The 18,524-nt window shown below is 36.5% G+C and overlaps 1 protein-coding gene across 1 annotated transcript in view; it reads left to right on the forward strand.

Moving 5' to 3' along the window:
- The window catches only part of LOC128662744 (adenosine deaminase), a 262,634-nt gene that overhangs the window by 186,247 nt on the left and 57,863 nt on the right, over positions 1-18,524 (forward strand). The gene's annotated exons all lie outside the window — the stretch shown is intronic.

Consider the following 18,524-nt stretch of genomic DNA (forward strand, 5'->3'; position numbering starts at 1 on the left):
TGGGATGTGGGTGAAATGCAAACTTACAGAAAAGAACCTCAATCGTATGAGGTAAGGCAACAGCACATCAGGAAATCACTCTCAGTAGTTTAAAATTGTATGCTCTTTCTAAATCTTGAAATAAATAATTTGTGTTTCATGTCCCTTTAAGGTGAATTGTAAACGGAATTGAGAAATCGAGGCCAGATATTTTTTTTCCACAAGATCAATATTTTTACTACATTTGGATATAACAAGTAACTTTTCATTGATTAAACACCAAAAAGGGTTATCATTTTTTTTTATTAATTGTATTAACATTAATTAATTGAATTAATGATTTTTAATATCATTTTAATTTAAGTTCAATTATAGATCAACTTGATCAATTATGCCATAGTGAATAACCCCTGTCTTTTACATATAGCGGATATTGAATAATTCCTAAATTAAAGGTGTTTGATCCTCATTCTGAGTGTCTACGTTTTTTGAGATTTACACCGGATTTTCATAAGGTTCTTAGTACATGTTATTTGTTAGTGCACCGGGATGAGGTTCATTGATAGTGTGTGCTGATATTTTTGGATATATATATATGTTTGTTAAGAGGCCGTGATAAGGGATATAATAGCGCTGGTTGTTAGGAGACAATGTAAAACACAATTATTATGTGTGACTGAATGCCAAATATAATACAGAATACACAGCAAATCAAACACAATGTGAAAAAACACTATAAAATAGAGTGGAGAGCTGAATACAAAATGTCCCAAATACTGGAGAACTTATATGTTGTATATATACAGTTGTAGAATTCGAGACGTGGGTGAAATGCAAACTTACAGAAAAGAACCTCAATCGTATGAGGTAAGGCAACAGCACATCAGGAAATCACTCTCAGTAGGCTTGGCCCCTTAGGGTATAGGGGAAACTTCCAAACAACGAGCTTGTCTTTTTCCCTTCTGCTTTCCCGGGTATAGGTGAAACTTCAGGGAGTTGGAGCCCTTTTTCCTCGGCCTCTTTTAGTATGGGTCCTCTCAGGATGGTAGTGTAAACGATATATAAAAGAAAGAAATGCCAAAATAGTGTGATATCGTTTAAAACTCAAACATTTTATTCACATACATACACTCCTAAAAATGCCTGCTTACATCAAGTATGAGGTATTTGTACAGCGATACACAGCAAATGCAGTCCAATATGTGCACTGTGTGATATTTACTGCAGTAGGATGACCACAGATAGTGAAATGGCCACAGGTAGCCAAAAAACAACAAATGTAGCAGCAAGTATCCACAAAATACTACGATCAGTGGATGGGTTAAAAATTCTTATCTGTAAAGTATACTGCACCAGAGATTCTGGTTAGTGAAAACAGTCCGTTCATGTAAGGTGAAGTCTAACGCGTTTCAAAGGTTGTAGTAATAACTCCTTCTTCTTCAGAGACTCATACTAAAAGAGGCTGAGGAAAAAGGGCTCCAACTCCCTGAAGTTTCACCTATACCCGGGAAAGCAGAAGGGAAAAAGACAAGCTCGTTGTTTGGAAGTTTCCCCTATACCCTAAGGGGCCAAGCCTACTGAGAGTGATTTCCTGATGTGCTGTTGCCTTACCTCATACGATTGAGGTTCTTTTCTGTAAGTTTGCATTTCACCCACGTCTCGAATTCTACAACTGTATATATACAACATATAAGTTCTCCAGTATTTGGGACATTTTGTATTCAGCTCTCCACTCTATTTTATAGTGTTTTTTCACATTGTGTTTGATTTGCTGTGTATTCTGTATTATATTTGGCATTCAGTCACACATAATAATTGTGTTTTACATTGTCTCCTAACAACCAGCGCTATTATATCCCTTATCACGGCCTCTTAACAAACATATATATATATCCAAAAATATCAGCACACACTATCAATGAACATCATCCCGGTGCACTAACAAATAACATGTACTAAGAACCTTATGAAAATCCGGTGTAAATCTCAAAAAACGTAGACACTCAGAATGAGGATCAAACACCTTTAATTTAGGAATTATTCAATATCCGCTATATGTAAAAGACAGGGGTTATTCACTATGGCATAATTGATCAAGTTGATCTATAATTGAACTTAAATTAAAATGATATTAAAAATCATTAATTCAATTAATTAATGTTAATACAATTAATAAAAAAAAATGATAACCCTTTTTGGTGTTTAATCAATGAAAAGTTACTTGTTATATCCAAATGTAGTAAAAATATTGATCTTGTGGAAAAAAAATATCTGGCCTCGATTTCTCAATTCCGTTTACAATTCACCTTAAAGGGACATGAAACACAAATTATTTATTTCAAGATTTAGAAAGAGCATACAATTTTAAACTACTTTCTACTTTACTTCTATTATCTAATTTGCTTCATTCTCTTCATGAACTAACACCATCTAGCGGTGAAAAACTGTCAAAATGCATTCTTATAAGAGGCGGCCTTCAAGGTCTAAGAAATTAGCATATGAACCTCCTAGGTTTAGCTTTTAACTAAGAATAACAAGAGAACAAAGCAAAATTGGTGATTAAAGTAAATGGGAAAGTTGTTTAAAATTACATGCCCTATATGAATCATGAAAGTTTTTTTTGGACTTGATTGTCCCTTTAAGACTGCAATCACCAAGACAACAACTAATACATAATACCATTATTAAACCTATTTTCAATGCATTACTAATGCATTACTAATTAAAATCATCTCTCTCCCTATCAGCACTTTTCAGGATCCCTAAGACAGGTATTTATAGTAGTGGAAAGGAGACAGCAGCAACAGGCAGTAGGAGCATCTAGTTAAAGTTAATGGCTACGCACAGCAAATAAGCAGCAGTTATTGCTATAATTAGGACTCTTCAATCTTTAGATTCAGAATCTGAAGACGATGACGATTGCTTGCAACTGGTATGTTTACTTGCTGAAAGGGAAGTTACACAGTTATTAAATGATAAGTTAGAGAAGGTTGTAAATTAAGTTGAGGATGTCGTGCTACGTTACCGTGCAAAGGATTTCCAAGAAAACTTTTGTCTTAGCAGAAAAACATTTGAAGTATTGTTGGCAAAAAGGGCACCATTATTGCTTTCAGATGTTCCTGGACGTCTCATTCTATCTACAGATAAGAGAGTTTTGTGGGGGTTATATATGTTAGCTAACCAAGGATCATTCTGATTGGCTGGGAACCTGTTTAACCCCTTAAGGACCACAGCACTTTTCCATTTTCTGACCATTTGGGATCAGGGCTATTTTTACATTTCTGCAGTGTTTGTGTTTAGCTGTAATTTTCCTCATACTTATTTACTGTACCCACACATATTATATATGTTTTTTCTCGCCATTAAATGGACTTTCTTTTCATTATAACTTATAATTTACTATAAAATATTATGAAAAAAGAAGAACAGCAGCACTGTGGATATAGCATCAAAATCTTATTTATTCCATCAAGGAAGGAACAAAAATAGACCACGTTTCGGGCTATCCGTCCTTATTCATGTCAAGTCAGTTAATACCTTACATACAAACCTTATACCAGGTGATTAATTAGCATATTCATTAGTATTCTTGATTACTAATTCAAATGAAGCTCATGTGCTCTACCACCACCTAGTGGCTCTCATTTAAATAAATGGTAACATAGAAATAAACACCATGTAAAAAATATATTTATAGATATAGATATGTACACATAAAAAAGGAGAAAAACACAGAATAACTACACAATTTCCATTCCATATCTCTATTCATACCTCCAGGGTACATAGAGTCTAATCTATATATCCAAAATGCTTCACGTTTCTTGAGATGCAATTCTCTATTACCTCCCACATTTTCTATTACTTGGAATCTTAGTTGAGAGACAGAATGACCAGTTTCAATAAAATGATGTGCCACTGGGGCATCTTTGTCTTTTCTCCTTTTTTATTTTATTTTTATTTTTTTATTTATAGACACAAATGAGTCAAAGTAACAAAGATGCTGTATACATTTTTGCCGCACAGGACACAGGTACAAATCATTGCATGAACATAGATTACAATATAAAAACCATCACAGTTAATACATATATAATATTGGTCAGCAAAATTCTAGTTCCACAGTACAAAAATGCAACAGAATTAGTACCACAGCATCTTATCAATGTAAAGTGCTAAACTATACATTAATACAAAATATAATACAACAAGACAAACAAACAAACAAACAAACGCAAAAAAAAAAAAGGGAAAAGAAAAGGGGAAAAAAAGACAAAAAAAACCCAAAAAAAAAACGCAGATATCTTTTCATAGGTCATCCTCACTGGTCTCTAACCAAAATTGGGGAAAATGGCCAGCGTGTATATTTAACTGTACAAATACCGAATTAAGTAAAGGTTTAATCAATCTTTTTTGAGATGTAATTGATTGGGACAAAATAAAGTCTTCCCATTTCCTAAAAAATGGTAGTAAATGTTCCTCATAAGGATATGGTAGACATAACTGCTCCACCGTATATTGAGTGATCAAGGAATTTTTAAAATGCAAAATTTTAGGGGCTGCACTCGCTTTCCACGTTTTGAGAATAAGGTTATGACCAATTAATATAATGGTATTTATAAGTTTAATGTTTTTAGGGGTCCCATGAGATTTAGTCAGAAAATAGATCTCACTTGGTTTAAAGTAATAATATAAATGTAAAACAACATTCATCCAATATAGAATCTTTTGCCAAAACTGAAAGATTTTCGGGTATTCCCAGAAACAATGTAATAGATCTGCTTGAGTTGACTTACATCTAGAACAAGGAACTGCAATTTTATACCATTTTGATAAAGTTTCTGGTGTGAGATAACACTTAAGACTAATCTTTATCTGAGATTCCCTCCATGATTTTGACACCCATGGTTGTGCAATTATTTTAAAGCTGTCAGTTATCTGCTGCTCATTGATACCCGGGAATTCCCCTGACCATTTTACCACTATATCATTGATCTGCGCACAAGATGTTTTTTGGTTTAATAATAAGTATAAAGGAGAAATTGCATATAAACCTGATGCATAGCTGGATATTCTATTAAGCAATTCACCCAATGACCAGTCTGGGCCATATTTATGTATCAATTCATACACAAAGTGCCTCACCTGAAGGTATGCATAGAATTCACGTGGTGAAAGATCAAATTTGTTAGATAGTTCTGTAAAAGTTATAGGATAACCATCTGTCCCCTGTATTTGACTAATCCATTTTAAGCCTTTAGTGGCCCAAATTTTAAAAATCATATTTGAGGACCCCGGGCTGAATGTGGGATTACCACAAATGGGGAGAAATTGTGAGATATATGGAGAATATCCTAACTCCGAACACAGTTTCTGCCACGCAACTATAACATTCTTGAACATACTTGCGTAAAAGATACACGAGGGCAAGGATGTTAATGGACAATGTATTAACACCTTTAAACAGAATGGGGCAACCAATCTAGATTCCCATGAAAGCAAAGTAATTTGTTCTTTCTCAGTTATCCAATCTATGGAAAACCTTGCCAAAGCTACCAAATTATACATTTGAATATTTGGCAACGCTAACCCAGCTGCCTTTTTAGAGTTCATAAGCCGATAACTAGAAATCCGGGGTTTGGTTCCTTTCCATAGAAATCTAGAGCAAGCTTTATTATACTTACTAATATCTGATTTATGAATAGGAAGCAGTACATTTTGGAAAATGTAAAATAGTTTTGGAAAAAGAATGGACTTAATCAAAACAACACGAGCTGTTCAAGAGATGGGGAGAGCAATCCAATCCTCTAACTTTTTCTTACAATATTCCAAGCAATATGTATAATTTAGATTATACCATTCATCAGGGTTTTTGGATAGCCTAAGCCCTAAATATGTAATTTGAGATACTTCCAAAAATGGGTGATTAATTGTGGATGACAAATTTCTATGTAACCACATCAATTCAGATTTCAATATATTAATCTTATACCCTGAGACTCGTCCAAAATGAGAAATGATATGCTGTAATTTTGGGAGCATATCTTGAAGGTTAGTCAGAAATAGTAAAAGGTTGTCTGCATAAAGTAGCAAGACCACTTTATTACCTGCCACTAGAATACCCTCAAGTTCCTGACGAAGCAGTATAGCTAAGGGTTCTAAACAAATATTAAATAGTAAAGGAGAAAGGGGGCACCCTTGATGGGTTCCTCTTTGTAAGGTAAAGCGTTGAGAAGACATGTTGTTAATAATAATGGCTGATGTAGGTGCACTATAAATGGATCGTATGAAGTTATTAAAATGACCTACCAAGCCAAATTGTTCCAAGGAAAAGAACATATGGTCCCAACTTATCCGATCAAAAACTTTCTCTGCGTCGACTGTTAAAATAGCTTTATCCGATGACCCAAAAAATCTAGGGTCCCTATGTTTATTCCAAACAGATTCTAGTAGCACTAAGACTTTCCTCATATTCCTAGCCGGATTCCGCCCTGGCATGAACCCAGATTGGTTTTCATGAATTATATCCCCAATATGGGGCTTTAAACGGTTAGCTAAGATTATTAGTTTATAATCCATATTAAGAACAGAAATAGGTCTATACGAACTCGGTGATTCAGGGTCTTTAGCCTTCTTTAATATTAAAGAGATATTAGCTGCCGCAAAATAAGGTGAACATAAGATGTACCCAGAGAAATAAGAATTAAATAGTTTATTTAAAATAGGGGTAATTTATAACTGTAAGATTCTATAAAACTCTATTGGAAGAGCATCCGGCCTAGGAGCTTTATTTAATTTGGCCATCTTAATTGCAGATGTAATATAATCTTCTGTGATCGGGGTGTTAATGTTCCTTCAGTATAGCCTCAGATGACAGTTTAGGTATCTGGATCCTATCCCAAAATTCTTTCAGATTAATAGAATTGTGTGGTTCTGCTTTATATAAGGCACTGAAAAAGTAAAAAAATACTCTCTCAATGTCTGGCTGATTAGTGAATCTATTTGTGCCCTTTTTAATGGCTGGAATAGCATTTCTAAACCTAGATTTAGTCATTCTAGAAAGATATTTAGCAGATCTTCTGGTATATCCCCCATATAAAGCTTTTAATCTAAGAGCTTCTTGGGCACTTTTCTGCTTTAAAAGGATGTCTCGAGTTGATTTCACTTTCACATAGGCATCCTATCTAGCTTTAATAGGATTATTTATGTAGGCTCTATAAGCGTTTTAACTTGATTAGCTAACTGTAATTCAACACAACCATTTTTTCTCTTCTGCTGGGTCATATACGATTTAATCTCACCGCGTAAAACTTCTTTGGCCGTCTCCCAGAACACTTCTATTTTCCCAAGATAGTTTGAATTATGCTTATAGAATTCCAGCCACTTATTCCCCATCCAACTTTGAAAGTTGGTATTGTTGCTTAGATGTTTGGGATGTCTTTTCTCCTAATGGATGACTTTTGCTGTATCATCCTGTCTCTAACCCTCTGGGTAGTTTCACCTAAATAAATTATTCCACACGGACATTTAATTAAGTATATCACATAAGTGGTGTTACACGTGTGGAATCCTGTGATCTTAAACTTCTGTCCTGTTAGGGGATGTAAAAAAGTGTCACTCTTTATCATGCTATTACAATTAGAACATGATAAACAGGGAAAACAGCCACTCCTTTTGGATGTAATGTAACCAATACCATCTTTCTTGCAAGAACCCACATCAGCCCTAACAAGTCTGTCCCTAATATTCTTTGATCTTTTAAAGGCCATAATGGGGGATCCCTAAAAGCCTCCTGTTGCGGATGACACTCTCTAAGCATATACCAGTATTTCTTTATAATTCCAGAAATTTGTTTACTCAGCATATTATATTCAGTAACGCATGCCATTCTAGTAGATTTCTTCTCCTTCCCTTTATTTCCTTTGTGTCCTAAGACCTCTGATCAGGGAATCTGATACACTCTCTTAATGGCATAGTCTATACTCTCCTTAGGATAACCTCTATTAACAAATTTCTGACCCATCTCCGTGAGTCTGGTATGTACAAGACTGTCATCTTCGACTATCCTCCTTGCTCTCAACAATTGGCTATATGGGAAAGATTTTAATAGGGCCTCAGGATGTGCACTAGTGTAATGCAAAAGACTATTACAGTCAGTCTGTTTGGTATATAGATCAGTTTTTAAACAATTGTCATCTTTATACACTAATGTGTCCAAGAAAGGCACAGATATCTCACTATGTGTCAGTGTAAATTTTATCTGTGTTTTATCTCTCCTCAAATTGATTCATGTATATATTGGCATATGTTGGGGCGACATTGGATCCCATGGCTGTTCCCTGTTTCTGCATAAAAAGTCATCTTGAAATAAAAAGTAATTATAATAGAGAACAATCTCCAATAATTTTACAATAAATTCTTGTTGCATTTCGGAAAAAACATGTGAACTGGCCAGGGTTTTCTTGATGGCACTTAGACCACTAGAATGGGTGATGGATGTATACAGGCTTACTACATCCAATGTGTAAAGAATGCATTTATTTGGCAATATATCTAAATGTTCTAGTTTCAACAAAAAATCACTGGTGTCTTTAATATAAGACACAGATTTCACTACATAAGGCTGTAACAGTTTATCCAAATACAGTGAGGCCTCGGTTTACGAATTTAATTCGTTCTCCGGGTCGTTTCGTATTGCGAAAAATTCGTAAACCGAAACACGTTTTCCCATAGGAATGCATTGAAAATCAATTAATGCGTTCCGGAGGTCCGAAAAAATTCAAATAAAGTGTCCAAAAAATGCTCCAAAAGGCTCCAAAAGGCTTAACAACTTGCTGCAAATGGCTCCAATGTCTCCAAAAGGCTCCACAACTTGCTGCAAATGGCTCCAAAAGGCTTAACAACTTGCTGCAAATGACTCCAAAAGGCTCAACAACTTGCTGCAAAATGGCTCCAAAACCTCTCCAACACCTCCACACTGGTACCCAAACTTCATTAATTCAATCATACTTGAGTATGCAGGGGGCACAGGGGCCACTGGTTTCGTATTGCGAAAAATATTCGTAAACCGAGGGGGGCAAACCGGCATTTTGTTTCGTATTGCGAAAAAAATTCGTAAACCGAGTCAATTTTTCTTCAAATTTCGATTTCGTAAACCGAAATTTCGTATACCGAGTCGTGCGTAAACCGGGGCCTCACTGTATATAGAAATATTGGAAAAAATAGAATTCGTACTAGCCACTATAGGCCTCCCAGGAGGTGAGGACCTATTTTTATGTATCTTGGGGAGTGTGTAGAAAACTGGGATGATCACATCCTTAACCGATAAAAATTTCTTTGTTGCTGCATCAATTATGCTCAATTTCTCTGCTCTCTCAACACACCGAAAGATTTCCTTTTGGATCATAGTAGTGGGGTCTCTCTCCAATTTTTGATATACATTTGAATTGCTTAACTGTACCAATATTTCATTAGCATAATATCCTCTGTCTAAAATAACAGTGTCTCCACCATTATCAGCCTGCTTACAAATAATACTCCTGTTGTTTTTTAATTTATCTAATGCCACATATTCAGATTTAGACATGTTCTTATTAAGCCTGAGAGTGTTCTGTTTAAGCTTAAAGGGACAGTCAAGTCCAAATTTTTTTTTTCATGATTCAGATAGGGAATGTAATTTTAAACAACTTTCCAATTTACTTTTATCACCAATTTTGCTTTGTTCTTTTGGTATTCTTAGTTGAAAGCTAAACCTAAGTAGGCTCATATGCTAATTTCTTAGACCTTGAAGGCCGCCTCTAATCTAAATGCATTTTGATAGTTTTTCACCACTAGAGGGCATTAGTTCATGTGTTTCATATAGATAACATTGAGCTCATGCACGTGAATTTACCATGGAGACAGCTCTGATTGGCTAAACTGCAAGTCTGTCAAAAGAACTGAAATAAGGGGGCAGTCTGCTGAGGCTTAGATACAAGGTAATTACAGAGGTAAAATGTGTATAATTATAACTGTGTTGGTTATGCAAAACTGGGAAATTGGTAATTAAGGGATTATCTATCTTTTTAAACAACAAAAATTCTGGTGTTGACTGTCCCTTTAAGCACTTCAACATCTTTATTTAATAGGGCCATAAATGTATCAATACTATGATGGTAATTGCTAGGTATAAACCTGCTCTTATTTCTTAAACCAACTTTTTTAATATTCAAGCAATCCCACCATTAACAGTATCCACACCCCTAGTGTCCAATTGTGATTGAAGTCCAAAAAAAAATTTAAGCTTAAGATTCCTATAAAATCTTTGTAAATCTTGTTCAAGGCCAAAGAAATTACATTTAAAGTTATCACAAAATGTCAAACCTCGTTCTAGAAGGGAATGTTCATCATTTCCTATCCCTTGCGAGGTAATGTCTACTACCAGCGTTTGTTCCCCCGGCATGTGCTCCTCTTGTTGGTCACTTTCTTGTTGTCTCCAGCGGTACCTCCTGTGTTTTCTCCCACCTCTGCGCCACTTGTGCCTGAGTCCCCCGAAGAGCTTGTGCCGGGAGGAGTATAGGAGCCATCCTGCTCCCTGTTGGTGCGCCGGGACCGTCTCCATGCCGGACCGGAAGTGTATCTCTTCTCCCTTCCGGTTGGGTCCTGAGTCCACCGATAGACAGTTCCGGATTGGTAGTCCTGTTCCACGGAGTTCTTCTCCTTTGTTGTGGTAAGCAGACTATTGACCTTGGTACTGTCTTAATTGCTCTTTAGATCTTCCTCCAATTTTTTGACCACTTTTTTCTGGCTCTCTATTGCTTGTTGCAAAAATTCCATAGTCAAAACAATTAGATCAAACGAGCATATATATAATATAAACTCGAATTTGCGACAGTACTTCTCAGTGTCAGCCAGTAGAGTGGGGCGGGTATTCATCCTTAAGCCCCTTGGAATGCGTTGCACTCGATAATATTCAACCAATGTGGTTGCATGTAATTCATAGGACATCTGTTTTCTGGATATTTTCTAATAATCTTTAACACTGATGTCAGTTTGTGGAATCTTTAAAGATCCCTTGACCCCCTCACAAGGGTAGTTATTCTTGCTGCCTCCATATCAGTATAACTAAACACTTTCCTTCCTTCTGTATCCATTGTATTTATTCACATGAGTGCCTATGACAGTCAGCAGAAAAGTTAGCACAAAAAATCAAACACTGTCCAGCACTTCCAATGTGATCCTGTGCAAGCGCTGGTAGTAGACATTACCTTGCAAGGGATAGGAAATGATGAACATTCCCTTCTAGAACGAGGCTTGACATTTTGTGATAAAGTTAAATGTAATTTCTTTGGCCTTGAACAAGATTTAGAAAGATTTTATAGAAATCTGAAGCTTAAATCTTTTTTTGGACTTCAATCACAATTAGACACGAGGGGTGTGGATACTGTTAATGGTGGGGATTGCTTGAATATTAAAAAAGTTGGTTTAAGAAATTAGAGAAGGTTTATACCTAGTAATTACCATCATAGTATTGATACATTTATGGCCCTAGTAAATAAAGATGTTGAAGTGCTTAAGCCTAAACAGAACACTCTCAGGCTTAATAAGAACATGTCTAAATCTGAATATGTGGCAATAGATAAATTAAAAAACAACAGGAGTATTATTTGTAAGCAGACTGATAAGGGTGGAGCCACTGCTATTTTAGGCAGAGGATATTATGTTAATGAAATATTGGTACAGTTAAACAATTCAAATGTATATAAAAAATTGGAGAGAGACCCCACTGCTATGATCCAAAAGGAAATATTTGGGTGTGTTGAGAGAGCAGAGAAATTTGGCATAATTGATGCAGCAACAAAGACATTTTTATTGGTTGAGGATGTGATCATCCCAGTTTTCTACACACTCCCCAAGATACATAAAAATAGGTCCTCACCTCCTGGGAGGCCTATAGTGGCTAGTACGAATTCTATTTTTGCCGATATTTCTATATATTTGGATAAACTGTTACAGCCTTATGTGGTGAAATCTGTGTCTTATATTAAAAATACACCAGTGATTTTTTGTTTAAACTAGAACATTTAGATATATTTCTAAATAAATGCATTCTTTACACATTGGATGTAGTAAGCCTGTATACATCCATCACCCATTCTAGTGGTCTAAGTGCCATCAAGAAAACCCTGGCCAGTTCACATGTTTTTTTTCCGAAATGCAAGAAGAATTTATTGTAAAATTGCTGGAGATTGTTCTTTATTATAATTACTTTTTATTTCAAGATGACTTTTTTTATGCAGAAACAGGGAACAGCCATGGGATCCAATGTCGCCCCAACATATGCCAATATATACATGAATCAATTTGAGGAGAGATTTGTATTTGAAAATACTTTATTTTAAAAGTATGGCGCCACCTGGTGGTGCTATATGGATGATGTATTTGGCATGTGATGGGGTGACATTGGATCCCTGGAACAGTTTGTGGCAGATTTAAATACCGTAACAACACAGATAAAATTTACACTGACATAGTGAGATATCTGTGCCTTTCTTGGACACATTAGTGTATAAAGATGGCAATTGTTTAAAAACTGATCTATAAACCTAACAGACTGACTGTAATAGTCTTTTGCATTACACTAGTGCACATCCTGAGGCCCTATTAAAATCTCTCCCATATAGCTAATTGTTGAGAGTGAGGAGGATAGTCCAAGATGACAGTCTTGTATATACCAGACTCACAGAGATGGGTCAGAAATTTGTTATTAGAGGTTATCCTAAGGAGAGTATAGACGGTGCCATTAAGAGAGTGTATCAGATTCCCTGATTAGAGGTCTTAGGACACAAAGGAAATAAAGGGAAGGAGAAGAAATCTACTAGAATGGCATGCGTTACTGAATATAATATGCTGAGTAAACAAATTTCTGGAATTATAAAGAAATACTGGTATATGCTTAGGGAGTGTCATCTGCAACAGGAGGCTTTTAGGGATACCCCCCTTATGGCCTTTAAAAGATCTAAGAATATTAGGGACAGACTTGTTAGGGCTGATGTGGGTTCTTGCAAGAAAGATAGTATTGGTTACATTACATCCAAAAGGAGTGGCTGTTTTCCCTGTTTATCATGTTCTAATTGTAATAACATGATAAAGAGTGACACTTTTTTACATCCCCTAACAGGATAGAAGTTTAAGATCACAGGATTCCACAAGTGTAACACCACTTATGTGATATACTTAATTAAATGTCTGTGTGGAATAATTTATGTAGGTGAAACTACCCAGAAGGTTAGAGACAGGATGATACAGCATAAGTCATCCATTAGGAGAAAAGACAAAGATGTCCCAGTGGCACCTCATTTTATTGAAGCTGGTCATTCTGTCTCTCAACTAAGATTCCAAGTAATAGAACATGTGGCCCCTTTAAGAAGGGGAGGTAATAGAGAATTGCATCTCAAGAAACGTGAACCATTTTGGATATATAGATTAGACTCTATGTACCCTAGAGGTATGAATAGAGATATGGAATGGAAATTGTGTAGTTATTCTGTGTTTTTCTCCTTTTTTTACATGGTGTATATTTCTATGTTACCATTTATTTAAATGAGAGCCACTAGGTGGTGTTAGAGCACACAAGCTTCATTTGAATTAGTAATCAAGAATACTAATGAATATGCTAATGAATCACCTGGTGGAGTGTATAAAGGTGTGTATGTAAGGTATTAACTGACATGTCATGAATAAGGGCGGTTGGCCCAAAATGTGGTCTATTTTTGTTCCTTACTTGATGGAATAAATAAGATTTTGATGCTATATCCACAGTGCTGCTGTTCTTCTTTTTTTCATATCTATATTGGGGATTGCAGGTCCCTTCAGCTTGCACGGGATCACTTTGGAAGTGCTGGACAGTGTTTGATTTTTTGTGCTATAAAAAAATTATAAAATATGATGAAAACATTTAAAAAAACACACACTTTTTCTAACTTTGACCCCAAAAATCAATGTTTACATGTTCTTTGCTTTTTTGCAAGTTATAGGGCAATAAGTAGAAGTAGCACTTTGCTATTTCCAAATAAAATGTTTTTCAAAATTAGCGATAGTTACATTGTAACACTGATATCTGTCAGGAATCCCTGAATAATTCTTCACATGTATATATTTTGTTTTAGTAGACAACCCAAAGTATTGATCTAGGCCCATTTTGGTATATTTCATGCCACCATTTCACCGCTAAATGTGATCAAATAAAACAAATCGTTAACTTTTTCACAAACTTTAGTTTTCTCACTGAAATTATTTATAAACAACTTGTGCAATTATGGCACAAATGGTTGTAAATTCTTCTCTGGGATCCCCATTGTTTAGAAATAGCAGACATTTATGGCTTTGGCATTACTTTTTGGTAATTAGAAGACCACTAAATGCCGCTGTGCACCACACTTGTATTATGCCCAACAGTGAAGGGGTTAATTAAGTAGCTTGTAGGGTTAATTTTAGCTTTAGTATAGTGTAGTAGACAACCCAAAGTATTGATCTAGGCCCATTTTGATATATTTCATGCCACCATTTCACCGCCAAATGCGATCAAATAAAAAAAATAGTTTTTTACTAACTTTAGATTTCTCACTGCAATTATTTACAAACAGCTTGTGCAATTATGGCAAAAATGGTTGTAAATGCTTCTCTGGGATCCCCTTTGGTCAGAAATAGCAGACATATATGGCTTTGGCATTGCTTTTTGGTAATTAGAAGGCCGATAAATGCGGCTGCGCATCACACTTGTATTTATGCCCAGCAGTGACGGGGTTAATTAGGTAGCTTGTAGGGAGCTTGAAGGGTTACTTTTAGCTTTAGTGTAGAGATCATCCTCCCACCTGACACATCCCACCCCTTGATCCCTCCCTGACCACTCTCAAACAGCTCTCTTCCCTCCCCCAACTCACTATTATCACCGCCATCTTTAGTACTGGCAAAAAGTCTGCCAGTATAAAAATAAAAAGGTTTTGTTTGTTTTCTTATTTTCAAGTATATATTACCACCCAACCTCCCTGAGCCCCCCAAATAGCTCTCTAACCCTCCCCCCTCTCCCTATTTGCTGCCATTTTGGGTACTGGCAGCTGTCTGCCAGTACCCACTTTTCAATAAAATGTGGCCATTTTTATATATTATATATATTTTTCTTTAGTAAAGCTGACCCCCCTCAATACCCAACCCCCCTTCCAGATTCTGTTCCCAACATTATTTCCCCCCTCCCTCTCCCACCACCCTTTCCCACCACCCTCTCGCCCCACTTCAAATGGGCACATATGTGCAGATTGCAGACGCGCACCCACATGTGTTTTAACTCTGCTGGCTGGAAGTTCACCAGCGATGGGCCGCCCTCCCGCCTCCCTGCAATGACTCCCACCCACGAATGATCGGCACCATCGCTGGCCTATGCAGAGAGGGCCACAGAGTGGCTCTCTCTGAATCAGTGTGCAAAAAAAGTATTTCAGTGATGCCTCAATATCGAAGCATCAAGGCAATAACTTGAAAGCGGGGGTAGAAATCAGCATCACTTCTACCGCTTGAAACCCCTGAGGATGTACAGGGTACGTCCTTGGTTGTTAACTGACCTTTTTTTGTAGGACGTACCCTGTACGTCCTTGGTCCTTAAGGGGTTAATGTATCCAAAAGTACAGCATGGGATATTCTAAATGAATTTACTAATGCACTTCTGAAACTAAATGTAAACAAAAAGTCATTTCATGGCCAACATTGCAAGAGGCAAATAAAACAATTGAGTTTTAAAATAATAAATATTCCTTTCCTGGTGTTATCGGTAGCATTGATGGCAAGCACATGTCTATAAAGGCACCAGAAGAAGAAAGTAAATCTTATTTCAATAGAAATAAGCTTTACTTCATTGTCCTACAAGGAGTGTGCAACCACAAACTTCTTTTTTTGGACTGCTATGTTGGAGAAGCAGGATCTGCTCATGATGCCACTGTGTACCGACGGTCCCATGTGTATCCAAGAGTATTAAGAAGCATTGGTTTTTCTGAAGGTAACCACATGCTTGGAGATGCTGAATATCCAACATCAGATGGTAGCCATTTGCTTGGAGATGCTGCATATCCATCAACAGCAGTCTTTTGACACCATACAGAGATTGTGGAAGCAATAGTGTGGAAACGTACTTCAACACGAAGCTGAGCAAATGTCGTAGCAATATAGAGCAAGCTTTTGGTCTTCTTTTTGGACGGTTTCGTTGTTTAAAGTATATAGTTGGATATGTCCGTCAAGATTTGATGGTGCGACAGATCATGGCTGTATTCTTTATGATGATAACACAAATGTTCAGTTAGAAATTATCCCTGGAATAGAGGAACAGGAACCTGGTCCAGAACTTGATCATGAAACAGCCAAGAAACTAGGTCAGAATAAGAGAATTCAAATTGCCAATGCTATATTTGTAATCAGATGTCAAAACAGGTGTTCAGCAGAGTAAGAGTATCTAAAAATCTTCTACAGTTAAAATTATTCTAAGTGTTAATTAGGGATGCACCATAACCACTAATTTAAGACAGATTACAAGTACCAATATTTTTTTTACAAGTATTCACCAATAATAAAATGTTTGAGCTTGTTCATGCGAGACATATATATCATTGTGCTTTTGCTTGTGGATTCTAACAACACAGCAGTAAATGTCTTACATTCAAGTCAACAGATAAGATAAGGTAATCACAGTGTTAAAAATTATATTAATATATCCATGTTTTATGTCCAAAACTGGGGAATGGGTAATATAGGGATTATATCGGGTAGATTACGAGTCTTGCGTCATGAGCTGTGCGGTGCTAACGTGCAGTTTTTTTCTCACCGCTCACTTACCTGCAGCGCAGGTATTACGGGTTTTTACAAACCTGGCGTTAAAAGGCAAGAAGTGAGCGTAGAGCAAAATTGTGCTCCATACCGCACTCCAATACCAGTGCTGCTTAAGTGAGTGGTGAGCTGGTTATATGTGCTCGTGCACGATTTCCCCATAGACATCAATGGGGAGAGCCGGCTGAGAAAAAGTCTAACACCTGCCAAAAAGCAGCGTAAAGCTCAGTAACGCAGCCCCATTGATTCCTAAGGGGAAACACATTTTATGAACATGAACCCCGAGTCTAAACACCCCTAATCTTACACTTATTAACCCCTAATCTGCCGCCCCAGATATCGCAGACACCTGCATTATACTTATTAACCCATAATCTGCCGCTCCGGACATCGTCGCCACCTACATTATACTTTTTTACCCCTAATCTGCTGCCCCAACATCGCCGACACCTACATTATATTTATTAACCCCTAATCTGCTGCCCCCAACATCGCCGACATCTACATTACATTTATTAACCCCTAATCTCCCTACCCCAATGTCGCTGCAAACTAACTACATTTATTAACCCCTAATCTATTGCCCCCAACATTCTAAATGTATTAACCCCTAAACCTAAGTCTAACCCTAACACCCCCTAACTTAAATATAATTTAAATAAATCTAAATTAAATTACTATCATTAACTAAATTATTCCTATTTAAAACTAAATACTTACCTGTAAAATAAACCCTAAGCTAGCTACAATATAACTAATAGTTACATTGTAGCTATCTTAGGGTTTATTTTTATTTTACAGGCAAGTTTGTATTTATTTTAACTAGGTAGAATAGTTACTAAATAGTTATTAACTATTTACTAACTAAATTATATTTAAGTTAGGGGTGTTAGGGTTGAATGGTTAATACATTTAGAATAGTGGTGGCGATGTTGGGGATGGCAGATTAGGGGTTAATAAATGTAGGTAGGTGGCGGCGATGTTGGGGGCAGCAGATTAGGGGTTAATAAATATAATGTAGGTTGCGGCGATATCCGGAACGGAAGATTAGGGGTTATTAATATTTAACTAGTGTTTGCAAGGCGGGAGTGCGGCGGTTTAGGGGTTAATATGTTTATTCTAGTGGCGGCGATGTCTGGAGCGGCAGATTAGGGGTTAAAAATTTAATTATAGTGTTTGCGATGTGGGAGGGCCTCGGTTTAGGGGTTAATAGGTAGTTTATGGGTGTTAGTGTACTTTTTAGCACTACTCATAACTACTGACTTTAAAATGCGTTAGGAATCTTGGTGGTAGAGGGTGTACCGCTCACTTTTTGGCCTCCCAGGACAAATTCGTCATACCAGCGCTATGGAAGTCCCATAGAAAAAAGGCTTAATGAACTTTACGTAAGTCGTTTTGTGGGAAGGCCAAACAAGTGTGTGGTGCACCTATACCTGCAAGACTCGTAATACCAGCTGGCGTAAAAAAGCAGCATTAGGACCTGTTAACGCTGCTTTTTCACCTTACAGCAAAACTCGTAATCTAGGCGTATGTCTTTTTAAACAATACACTTTTTTTTATTTGATTGTCCCTTGAAGTGTAATTATATTTAAGTTGGCTAAATTATAAATAAAAATATATTATATATTATATACATTATGTCATAACTGTAACAACAATGTACCCATAGTTTTAAAAAATGTTGTGCCAAGGTTCTCCAT

Source organism: Bombina bombina, chromosome 1, assembly GCF_027579735.1.
Source record: "Bombina bombina isolate aBomBom1 chromosome 1, aBomBom1.pri, whole genome shotgun sequence".
In the NCBI taxonomy this organism is placed as follows: domain Eukaryota; kingdom Metazoa; phylum Chordata; class Amphibia; order Anura; family Bombinatoridae; genus Bombina; species Bombina bombina.